We start from the raw sequence: 12,711 nt of genomic DNA on the forward strand, positions 1-12,711 counted from the left end.
ATACAATGGTGTGACTGTAATAACCGACAATGTATGGGTTTCAAACGAAAAATTAGTGTTGTTCACGGATAGTGCAGGGAGGTCCAAAGGTGGGTATGGAATCTATTTCGCAGGTCAGTGGGCCCAAGGCATACGGCCAAAACATTGGGTTGAAACTGGAATCACCAGGGATAAGACACTTTTAGAGTTGTTTCCAGTTGTAACAGCACTTATGTCCTGGGAATCACATTCTGTTAACAAAAACAGTTATTTTTCATGTTGATAATCAGGCGGTTGCTCAAATCTTTAATATGAAAACTAGCAAATCAAGTAGAGTTATGACTTAAGTAAAACAAATGGTTTTAATGAACTTAAAAAATAATGCCTCAGTTAAGGCAATTTATGTTCCTTCAAAACAAAACTAAATTGCTGATTGTTTATCCCGTTCTTAGTGGGGAAAGTTCAGAAGCCTAGCACCAGAAGCAGACCAGAGGCAAACCAAAATTCCAACACAGATCTGGAACATTTAAGTCAGGTGGCGGATTATATTGTCTACCAAGGTGTGTAAAAAAATACACAAAAATCATACAATTTGGCTCTGTCAAAACTTTGTAATTTTAGATCATCTTCCAAATTGAAACAGCTATGGCCAGTTCCAGTCAATGATTTGCTAAATTTTATAGCTTTTTTGTCAGTACAAGGTCTTTCAGGGGGTACCATATCATCTTATATATCAGGAGTTTCATATAATCATAAAATACAAGGCATACAGGATACTACAAAAATCTTTATAATTGGCAAGGCATTAGAGGGAATAAAAAGAACTCAAGGAGAAAAACGCAATGACATTAAAGCACCAATTACAGATGTGATAAGTTGTTTAGATAAAGTATGTAAGAATAAATATGAAGCTTTATTTTCAGCAGTTTTTTCAGTTGATTTTTTTGATTTGCTTAGGGTAAGCTGAGCTGAGAGTAAGGTGGTCAAAAACTGACCAAAAGGGAAAGTCCGTTACTTTATTGCTTCCCTGAACAGAAAAAACTACTGTCCGCTACGACTCACTAACGACTACTTAAAGGTACGACCTAGCTGTAACAATAAAGATTTTTTTATACATTATAATGGTATGCCTTTAACTAGATACAAATTCAGCAGTATACTGGAAAAGGCTTTAAATTTTCTTCATATCAGTAAAGGTCATTTTATGTCACAGAGTTTTAGAATTGGGGATGCCACTGAACTGACCAGGCAGGGGGTATTAAAGGAGGTAATTATGAAATGAGGCAGATGGAAATCGTATGCTTATTCTCGCTATATTAGGTTGCAACTTTTCTAGTAACAAAAAAGGCTAACAAGCTACAAGTTTTCACAGGTCCCAAGATTTTATGGATTGTTGGAAGTTCCCTTGTTCATTGGGCCAATGTAGAGGCAAAGAAATATGGTAGGACCAACCTTGGACTGGAGTCCAAAGGAGTCACAATTATACTGGATTGGTCAACCTGGTTTACAGTAAAAAGATTTGGACTCCCTACTGGATGCGAAAAGGAAATTTTTACCTTCTCCTAATTTGATGATTATTCACTGTGGAGCTAACGATTTGACAGATTTAGAATTGACAGGGAAGGGTTTAATTGAAAATGTAAAATATTCTATCCTACGTTACCAGGCTTTATTCAAAAATTTTATAATAATCTGGTCGTCAATGCTACAGCGCAGATACTTGCATTTTGCACCCTTAAATGCTGGTCCAATAATCGAACAGAAGAGGAAAAGTGTTAATTCAGTGGTCAAAAACTTTGTAATGGAAAATGGGGGAAAAGCTATATTACATGAGAACATTAGGGCAAGGGAAGTGTCTTTATACAGAACAGATGGAACTCATTTATCTCAAACTGGAAATCAGGTTTCTTAAATAATATACAAAGGGGGGTGGGGGGTAAGTCTTTTCTAAGCACAACAAAATCAACTTTTCCACAATGCTTCAATAATTAAAATTTTGTGGAGGTGACAAACCAAGTCAGATCATTTGGTAGCTGACTTGGGCTCTCATGTGGCGGTCCAGGAAACTGGTAGTGATTGGGGGATTATTTCACTCGGCCCTTGCTCTGGTTCTGACAAGTTCTACAGTTTGCAGGTTTGGAAAATGTGTTTAGTGGTAACGGTTGGGTCTACAGATGGGTAACTCTGGGACCTCCTCCATCTCATCGTTTAGAGGGGAGGCCTACACCTACCAACAGATGGCGCACTAATAACTGGAGCATTGGTAATACGAGTGTTTTCCCCGTTCACTCCCCATGGTAGGTGGTGGTGTAACCGTGTTAAACTACCAGGTGTTTTATGACATTATGTCAACATAGGTCAGCTGATAGCCATTGTGTATAGGTAATCGGTAGTCACCCTGGCGCCTCAACAAAATATTATAGAATACTCTGTAGCCAAAGTAATGCCACATAGTTAAAATGTATATTCTAGTCATGAAAATGTAAATACAAGTTGGTGTAATAAAATGTATGTTTACTTTGAATGATTGTTTTTTGTTTAAGTGGTAAAGGTTATCAATGCATAACAGAGGGTGGAACCTCTACACAACTGAGTATAGTATACAGAAAGCCTGTAGTATCTTAATCTTGGTATCTGTGAATTACAATAACAACAAGCAAAGAGAGACAACTGTATAATAATTGTAATCACTTTGTGATTAAAGAAAATAGTTCAGCATAGTTAAGAAAAAAAGACAACAACTCTTGATGGTTTTTCTTCATCTTATTGTTATTCGATCAGTATTATTTTAGGGTCTTCTTCTATGAGTATTGCAATTAACTGATCTAATTCTAAACTTCCTTTTCATACATGACTGATAAAAACCGACATGTCTCATATGGGCTTCAACAATAAGCAACATGCAGACCGTAAAAACTATTAAAGGCCCCAGTATGACAAAATTGGAATACAAGCAAAGTTATAAATCACTTTAAGTCCCATTCTTAATAGGTAGCAATTATATGCCTATTTCTATGTTTAGTGTTCACTCGAAATGTCATGGATTTCACTCGTCGCTACCCTTCATATTTGCACTGAAGAAAAAAAAATAAGAGGCTCCAATTCAATGAGCACGTATTGCTAAACGGATACTGTTAAAATAAATGATTCAAAGCAGCAAAAGTATTGGTGTTGAATGGGAACTGTGTTGGTCAACATTTTGTATTGCTGTTAATTATTGCTGTGCCAAGTTTCGATATATCATTTGGTTTTAAACATAAAAAAGCAAAAATTGAAAAACTGGTTTAAGTTGTGATCTAGGGACAACAACTGTAAGGCGTCGATGTCGACTGACAGTTTAATCCATTTTGACTTATTTGTAGATATGGTTTGGAGAATCAGTTTTACTATTCAGGTTTCAGTCGATCTATTACTCCTATAAAGAGTTCACTGATGTTCTGGAAATATTTACTTCTTTGAAGATCTTTGATAACTTATTATTTGTGCTGCTTGAAGTATTTTTCCGGTCTCACTATTAAGCGACAAGAAGCGTCAAGAAGCGACAAGAAGCACCAAGAAGCGACAAGAAGAAAAATATTAGCGACAATTATCTTTTATAGTTTTTAAGATAACAGTTTCTCGCCATGTTTTATAGTTTTTGCAGAGAAATAAAATAATTAAATACAAATCGTCGTTCATGGGCAATAACTTCAAGAAGGAGTCAACTGACGATTTAGGACATGTTGATTTATTAGTAGATCCTACTTTGCTGGTAAATATTAGTAGCTAATGTTTCTTTCTTTCTTTGAAAATTTTCAAGATGAAAACCAAAAACTGTGAAATTTGCAAAACGTTGACATTTAAAGGGTAATAATGGATTGCATATTTTATCTGAAAATTGTAAGCTAGATAACTATATGATCTGTTAATAATTTTTGAAATCTTCATTTCTCTAACTGCATCAGCATTTGAGATATAAGCCAAAAATTGCAGTTTTATCCCTATGTTCTAGTTTACCAACAAACGCAATGTTTACAGATGGATCAACCCAACCCCCCTCCCCCCCGCCCCAACCCCCCCCGGCTATAACATTTAAACTAGATTTACTAAGGAGCATTCAGGTAAAGTTTCATCGCCCCAGCCCCCCCCCCCCCCCCCCCCCCTATACTGAGGAGCATTCAGGTAAAGTTTAATCACATTTAGCTGAGTAGTGTCAGAAGTTTTGTTTAATGTTTATGACGATAGACGACGACGACGGACGCCAAATAATAAACATAGCTTACAAGTCATATTGAATAAGGTGAATTAAAAAAATGCCTGTTAATCTTTTGCAGTGTAACAACTGCAGTGTAACAACTGCAGCAGAAGATAAACATGATAATGCTGTATGAATCTATTTTAATATATGGTATATGGGTTTGATTAGGTGTTCTACCTCCACTTTTTACTCCGAACAATATTATTGTCGTTTCTTTTTTATCAATACATTGCTACAAATAAATCAGATTAGAGATGCGGAGCACGAATTGCTTATGCATGGAATTAAGACGTTGAAATTTATTTATATGAAGAAATATAAAAAAAATTATGAAGAGTTCATCACGTAATTTGTATCTTTGACGGAGAAACGAGATCCAGTTTATGAATGGCTCATCTCATTTATTGCCTTAAGTTTTGTATAGAGTAAGGCTTTTCAAAATCGTATTGAACCATTCTAAAGATGACATCTTGCTCCAATGTTTAGTCTTTATTTGTTATTGTAATCGTACCATTTTAGATCTAATAGACATAAAAGCCTTTAGAATGTTCAACCTCCAGCCATTAACAAAGTTAATTAAAGGGTGGTTTTTATTTGTATTAGCTGGATGCTTCTATATTTTTTTATGACGACAGGGCATGTAGCCATAGGATAAATTTGGTGTGTGTGGTTTTTTTTTGGTTTTTTTTATTTGGTGATCATGCACCTGCTAAGAATAATAAAATTGAGAATGGAAATGGGGAATGTGTCAAAGAGACAATAACCCGACCATAGAGCATACAACAGCCGAAGGCCACCAATGGGTCTTCAATGCAGCGAGAAACTCCCGCACCCGGAGGCGTCCTCCTTCAGCTGGCCCCTAAACAAATAGGTATACTAGTTCAGTGATAATGGACGTCATATTAAACTCCAAATTATACACAAGAAACTAAAATTAAAAATTATACAAGACTAACAAAGGCCAGAGGCTCCTGACTTGGGACAAGCGCAAAAATGCGGCGGGGTTAAACATGTTTTTTGAGATCTCAACCCTCCCCCTATACCATAAGCATGTTTTCTTATCAAAATTGAAAATGTAAAAAGTAGACTTAATTTTGCTAATCTGAAATAATCCAGCCATAAAATGTATGCTAGATATCTTTTCTGTCATTTACACACATTTCCTTCATCAATGATCTTGAATTTGAGCCACTTTTTTTTAAAGCTCAAGAGACTTTTTTTCAAACCCAAGAGCACATAGCCAACACATAGGTGCACTGAACGAGGACATTTTGCTCATCAACAGTACATCATCAGGATAAATTCGTTTTAAGAATTTGCACAAATTTTGAAAATAAAAAATCATTGTAATATACTTCGATGGGACCGTATAACGTATTAATGAAACACAAAGCAACATTATTGTTGTTTTGTAGCCGTTGTACCAAATAAACAAACCCACTAGGACAGAATCAGTACCAAACAGCACAGAGCAGGACAAATTAACCATCAAAAAACATTTTCTTTGCAGGACAACCTTACCCAAAGTATACCTGGTATCTCTTTCATGTGTTTTTACATTTTTTCTAAAGACTCGCTGAAACCATTGATATGGTATGCGATGTTACATCTATAAGGATTGCATATAAATCTAATTTTGGAATAATTGTCTTTTGCATATATTCGACTAAGTGAATCGTCTCATTAACGTAAAAGTATAGCATATATGAATAATTAATATAAATGGAATTTGAGTCGGACGTCTAAATTATTTTTTTTTTTTTGAAAAATCACATGGTACTGGACTACAAGAAAAAAATTAAAATTTGTCATGTCTTACGGTTTGAAAACTGGTAACCCAAAAAAGTGTTGACAAATTCCTAAATTTTTACCACACAATGTCAATCCAAAGACTTATGATATTGACAAGTCAGGAAAATCTCACAAAAGTACGTGACACTCAAGACTTCATTGAACATCTAAATCAATGAATACCAATCTAAACATAAAAAAAAACACAAAAAGACCCTTTAAACTATAAAAAAAAAATCTTTCATAGTTTACTTTGTAGTAACTAGCGTTATATCTGAGATATAAGTCAAAATTAGACAATCAGTTGTTCCTACAGACATTAAATCAGACGGACGTTCCCTAAATCAATCACATTAAAAAGAATATTAATCGAAAAACACTATTTTAAGGGTTATCTTCTACTATCTTCATACGGTAGAATACCGGTTAAAGTCCTTTTTGAATGATTCTTTGCAATGTTTATATTCGCAATGTTCGGAAATTGCTGCCGTATGTCAACAAAGAATAGATCGTACTTCAGGGAAATCTTTTTTTCTATGCAGATGTTAAAAGGTGAAAAAGCAAAAGAAATGTTATCCCCTTATTTAGTAAAGAAAAGTTGTTTGACCTCGTTTTTTTTATAAGATACGTTTTGCAAACATAATGATCGAAAGTTATGGAATTTCTGAAATAAAATTTATTTTCTATTCTGATAGGGTTTCAATATATTCGACAAGGGATCTCAATGAGGATATAAGAGATTCCACTTTTAGGATACAAATTGTAGACTCCTACGACTTTTTGAGTAGGAACATAGTACTTAGTAGAAAATCTCAAACACACTTTTAACCGATTTAGTGAAAAGAAAAGAGGAATACTCAAAGGAGCATTTAAAATCCGTAATTCTCAGACAAACAAATATCACAATTCATGAAAAGACAAAAACAGTCGACAAAACACTACACATAAAATAGAAGATTGGGCAAGGCGAAACCTACTAAAAAGGGCGTGAAAGTAGGTGCCCAAGACTGGTAAGCAGTTTCGTCTCTAGTAGTGACACTGGTTATGTTAAATTTGTTGATGATTTATATGTGGTGATAAACCTTCATATAGAAGCGGATCGTCAAATGACTCGTCTCTTAATCAAAGGACATCACTAAATTTATAAATGATTGAATTACTCTAATGTGATTTCATTCGAAAAGAAAATGTACATTTGTTTTCTCGCTTCCTTTTTAATTTAAGACATGATCCATTTAGATCTTTTTAGTTGTTTGCATTAAATATGCATTAAATATATTTGCCGCTAGATAGTGACAAAAACAATCAATTTCTATTTTGTTTTTGAGTGATGGATTGATTGATTGTTGTTGTTGTTTAACGCCACTTTCAGCACTATTGACCTAACACCTTCACTTTAAGGGAGATTAGCTTGTTTTATTCGAGCTACATTGATGTGTCTTTTGTAGACGAAACGCGCGTCTGGCATACAAAATTTTATCCTGGTATCTATGATCATGACTATGCGTTTATTTACTGTACTGTATGTGGTGAAAAAGATTTCCAACGCAAAGGGTTAATTCCGAGATTTAGACCACGTGGTTTTCCAATGTTTTTTTTTTGGTATTTTAAACAGGAATCAAAACACTTGGTAATTTTGTCCATGAACTGTACTCACACACTTTGTACAATATTGAATAACCATACAAGGTATATATGTAAGACTCAGATTGACGTCCAAATCTGACGTCACAATAAAATTACTGTACGGCCTTCAACAATGATAAAACATATACCGTAAATTAGGCTATACAAGGCCCCGACATAAAAAATGTAAAACAATTCAAACTAGAAAACTAACGGCCTTATTTATAACAAAACAATTCCGAAAAAAAAACAAATATGACAGACATAAACCAACGACAACCACTGAGCTACAGGCGCCTGCATTGGGACACTGAGGCACATAAAGAATGTGGTGGGGTTAAACATGTTTGTGAGCGCTTAACCCTCCCCATACCTGGAACAGTTGTGTAACAGCACAACATAAAACACAATGCCCATTTCCTTTGTATATGTTTCACTCCAGGTGTAAAACTCAGAAATTTGTTGAAATATATCTTACAGAGTCTGAATTACAATACTCTAAAAACAATTTACTGTACTTCTTTATTTTGTCTATTGTTGAAGATTGAATGTTGTCCTCTGGATGTCGTTTGGTTTTCTTTGTCGTTGGGTTGTTTTCTCATTGACGTGTAATCACATGTCATTTATTAATATGGATATGATTAATATACGACAACGTAGACCGATTGTATAAACTTCTATCAAGATAAACATTAATATGCATGTATAAGTTATAAGATATCAGTGGTTGACCTTGTCTTGTTGTCATTTATCGATGTTAGTCCTTTTATTTTGTTTTAGTTGATTCTTTGGGAAGAGATGTAACTGACTTTGTTCATTCTTCTCATAAGTCTACTAAGTCATTGCGATTTGTAATGTATAAAGACAATAAGTTTCTTAAAACAGCTTTACATAAAGACAAAACGATACAGATGACATAAATTAAGATCAATCTAATAACAATAATAATGCGTCGGATAGAAATCGACCTTATGCAAATGAATATCAGAGATACATCTGTTACCTATTTCGGGTTGAAAAATTCTCTATGGAAAGTCTGTACCTGTTTAAAAAATGAGTTGTTATAAGAACCTTACAAAACAGACCAAAATTTCGTACGTGTATTTGAACGTTCCAAAATCAATCAAAGTCTTATACATGTAACGTCGGCTCAGGGACTAACAAATTAGCCGGGAATGTCGGCGGAGGGGATATAAACTCTAAGCCGGGAATGTCACATTATATATCATGTCTGAGACCTGAATAACATATAATACTCCCTCTCTGAAGAAATTTACTTTTTGACAAAATTCAAGACTGTAACAACAGATGATGCATCTGAAAAATTATCATTGCAATGTGAGCTGTCATTCTTCAAACCGAATGTTCTCGTGATAACTGACATAAAAGGTTCACTGTCAAGTTGACTACTTGTATATTTTGTTGGAACATTCTTACTGCAATCTATCTCTGCTTTCATTTCTTTTCGTCTTCTGAAAATAGTATTAAAAGATGTTATCAATTAATTTCTGAAAGTACATAGAAAAAAATTAATTGTAATTATTAGATAGTTGTCTCATTTGATCACCACAGGTTTTTGGTGGGGTTCGTGTTGCTCCGTCTTTAGTTTTCTATGTTACGTTTTGTATACTGTTCTTTTTCTTTTTTTTTTTTTTTTCACCATGACGTTGTCAGTTTATTTTCGACTTATGAGTTAGAATGTCCCTTTGATATCTTTCGCCTCTCTGTTGCAATCATACCATATTGTCTTTTTTTTTCATTACTAAAATGCTTACATTAGATAAATATTACCTGACACAGAATACTGTCATTGTAACCAAAACAATTGTACATCCTAGTAGAGATAGAGGAATAATTTCCAACATCAATATGTTGTCATTGTCATTTTCTACAAAATTATTTGTATATTTACATGTAGTTTATAATAGGCAACAACAAAACAATCGAGATAAAACCAAACAAAATAGATGGCTCGATTTTGTTGTTGTATGATTTTAAAACGTCAAATGGCATATCCAAAATAGAAGAAAGGGGTCACGGTAAAGGCCGCGTTTTTTTGCCTTTTGTATCAAAAATTCAAAATAATTCAAAAAGAGGTTGAAAATGCCAACGGAGTAATGAAAATTCAATAGTCGAAGCGAGATCGACAAGACCATGAACAAGAAACAACGAAATAACAAGCAATAGCCTACAAAACACTACAAAGTACCTAAAGACAGAGCAAAACGAACCCCACAACAAACGGGACTTACGACACAACCTTTGAATGATGTAAACTTTCCAATTTAAGCTGTATGGTGTTTTGATGTATGGTGTAAGGTGCATGGGGAATAGGATAGTGTATTGAACTTGAGGAATGTTGCATCGGGATTTAATTCTAATTCTTTGCATAAACAACGTATTACAATTTGTAATTCCTTCAAACAATTTACATTGTGAGTAAAATTGAATGGTACAAGCCGTTTGCAGTAAAGTTTTTTAAGCAAAACATTTTCATAAAACAAAACTGTACTGATGAATAATTCAACTTTACACATAAAGCGAATATGCAATGCAAACGCAAGCTGAGGAGCGTAAAAATATGCAGAAGATAGAATTAAACATCTGCCTATTCTGATGTCCATCTTGCCCGTAACTCACTTGACAAAGTGCTATATGAGATTGAAAACATCAAGCTAGTGTTGCCGTTCTTTAAGTTCATGCATAGCCCATGCACTAAAGATAATAATATAGCAGTGCATTCACCTTCTGTAATACCAATTGCTGTTATTCAAATATTCAGCACTTACATGTATACAAATATAGCGTACAAGTCGTCAGTCTAATTAGGAAATAGATATAAGTATATATTTGCCGTCAATCGTCAAATGAACTATGCATATGGATTATGAAAATGATATGAACATATAATGATGGAAACGTAGAAAACACAAAATGCTAAATACATATTGCCAACTGTACTGAATGTATATATCCGGTGACAGTATACAAATAAAGTAATATCATGCCTGCATAAAAATATGCAGTCAATATTATTGATACTAAGTAAACTCTAACTAACAGACAACAAACTGGGACATAAAACCATTGTATGTAATACAAGATATAAAAATACGGTTGCAAATTCCATCAGTGTTGCTTCAAATCAAATATGAAATCTAGAACGGAATGACCATTGCTTTCTTAAATCAAACAGCCCATCATTAAATGTATGATATAACTGTAACAATATAATTAAATTATGTTTTAAATGATGTAATATTATTGCATGCCGATGGGAAAATATGGTATGGGTTTTAAATTCACAAAAATTGTCCTTGAAAAAAATAAAAAATTGCTTTCAGGAAAGAACTCATAACTTATTATAACTTTTTCAAGCGAAACACAAATTGTTCGGTACGTCAAGCAATTTATTTAAAGTAAAACCTGAGAAACACTATATTTCAACAATGTCCTGGCAAATTTTACCGTAGAATGATTTGACTATTTTATTTTAGGTCCCTTTTGGTCATATAGCTCATAATGTTTCTACATATTTATACATTCCTTATTTTCTAATGTTTGGTTTTGAGAATTGCTGAAGAAGTTCAATACAGAAAAAGCGCTTCTGACGCACGAAATTTATCAAGTGTTGTTTTCATCTACTAGCAGTGGCTCGATACCACTGCTGGTGGACTGTTAGTCTCTAAGGTGATCATCACCCAAGTAGTCTGTTCTTCGGAACTGTCGTGATTTATAACATACTTTTCTAAAATTCCTCGTTGATATATTAAAAAATCACGAAGAAACTCCCTCAGGAAGGTTGACTTTATATGAATTTGGCTATATTTTGTAGGTCCTACTTGCTCCTAACGTTTCTACGTATTTCTACATCCATGCCTTTAAAATGTGTAGGTTTGAGCGTTCATAATTTAAGGTATATCTCGAAAACGCTTCGGACGCAATATTTATATTGTTATTTCATTTAAGGTCAAGTTACAGTAAATGGGCTATGTCACAGATTTTGATAAAATTTTGCATACAACTTTGGATCGTTAAACTATAACTGAAAATCGAAAAAAAAAATGCATTTATCTCTTTTATTATCTGAAATATTACTGATTAAATTTTTTCAAAATAGGTGAACATTTGTATAGAAAGCACATAAAATCGGCGAAAAACCTTCGTAAATTTGAAAGACCATTCTTTCGATGCTTTTATTTTGGCATTGCACAAGGTCGTGTTTTTTTTCAGTCTGTTACATGCGATATTCACGTCTGTATATTTAATTCATTGGATGTGTACTGATTTATATTTCAGTCTGGGAAACATGATTTTGTTTATAATTTGTAATTTGCTTTGAACTAGCTTTTCACTAAATGTGAAATCCTTTGTAATATGTTCTTAACAAATTATTTTGTTTCAATATTTCGTATAAAAATTATTTTACTCAATTAACTAGTTATACTTTATACGATAATACATTATAATCAATGGGATTCAAAAACAAACAGCATTGCTTATTTTTATTTGTCTCTAAACATATTTCCAACTATTTCTCTACTAAATGGGAATGCTTTGTTTATATCATACCTTCTGAATTTGTTTGAGGTACTGGTTTTCTCGATATAGTTAAACTATCAATGTTATTGGGTGTTGCCCATCTTGAAGACTTCTGTTGGGGTGTAGATGTCATCGCTGTATTGATTTGATCTGTTCCTTTTGCAGTTGTGTGACCACTCATAGACGTCTGCCAGGTCGAAATGGAGTGTTCGATCAACTATTCAAAGAAAAATAAACTTACATGTGTCAGAAAAGTCCTTTATGTTAATGTTGAACTCAGTAAACTAAACAAGACCTTATATACTATTCTAAGTATGTAAATCAAATATGGTATTTGATGTAAATGTATTTCCTGATATGAAATACTAAAATAACATTTAGAGATTAAAATTAAATATTGGTGCGTTTATTACATAAGTCGTGAAATGAACTAATTCCAAAATGCAATGGTCTTCATATGTACAAACAAAAACCAACACATATTACATTTTTACTAAATAATCAGTTTCATCCAAGTAGCCCGTACTTCGGTACTG

The sequence above is a fragment of the Mytilus californianus genome, unplaced genomic scaffold, assembly GCF_021869535.1.
Source record: "Mytilus californianus isolate M0D057914Y unplaced genomic scaffold, xbMytCali1.0.p SCAF_9, whole genome shotgun sequence".
Lineage (NCBI taxonomy): Eukaryota > Metazoa > Mollusca > Bivalvia > Mytilida > Mytilidae > Mytilus > Mytilus californianus.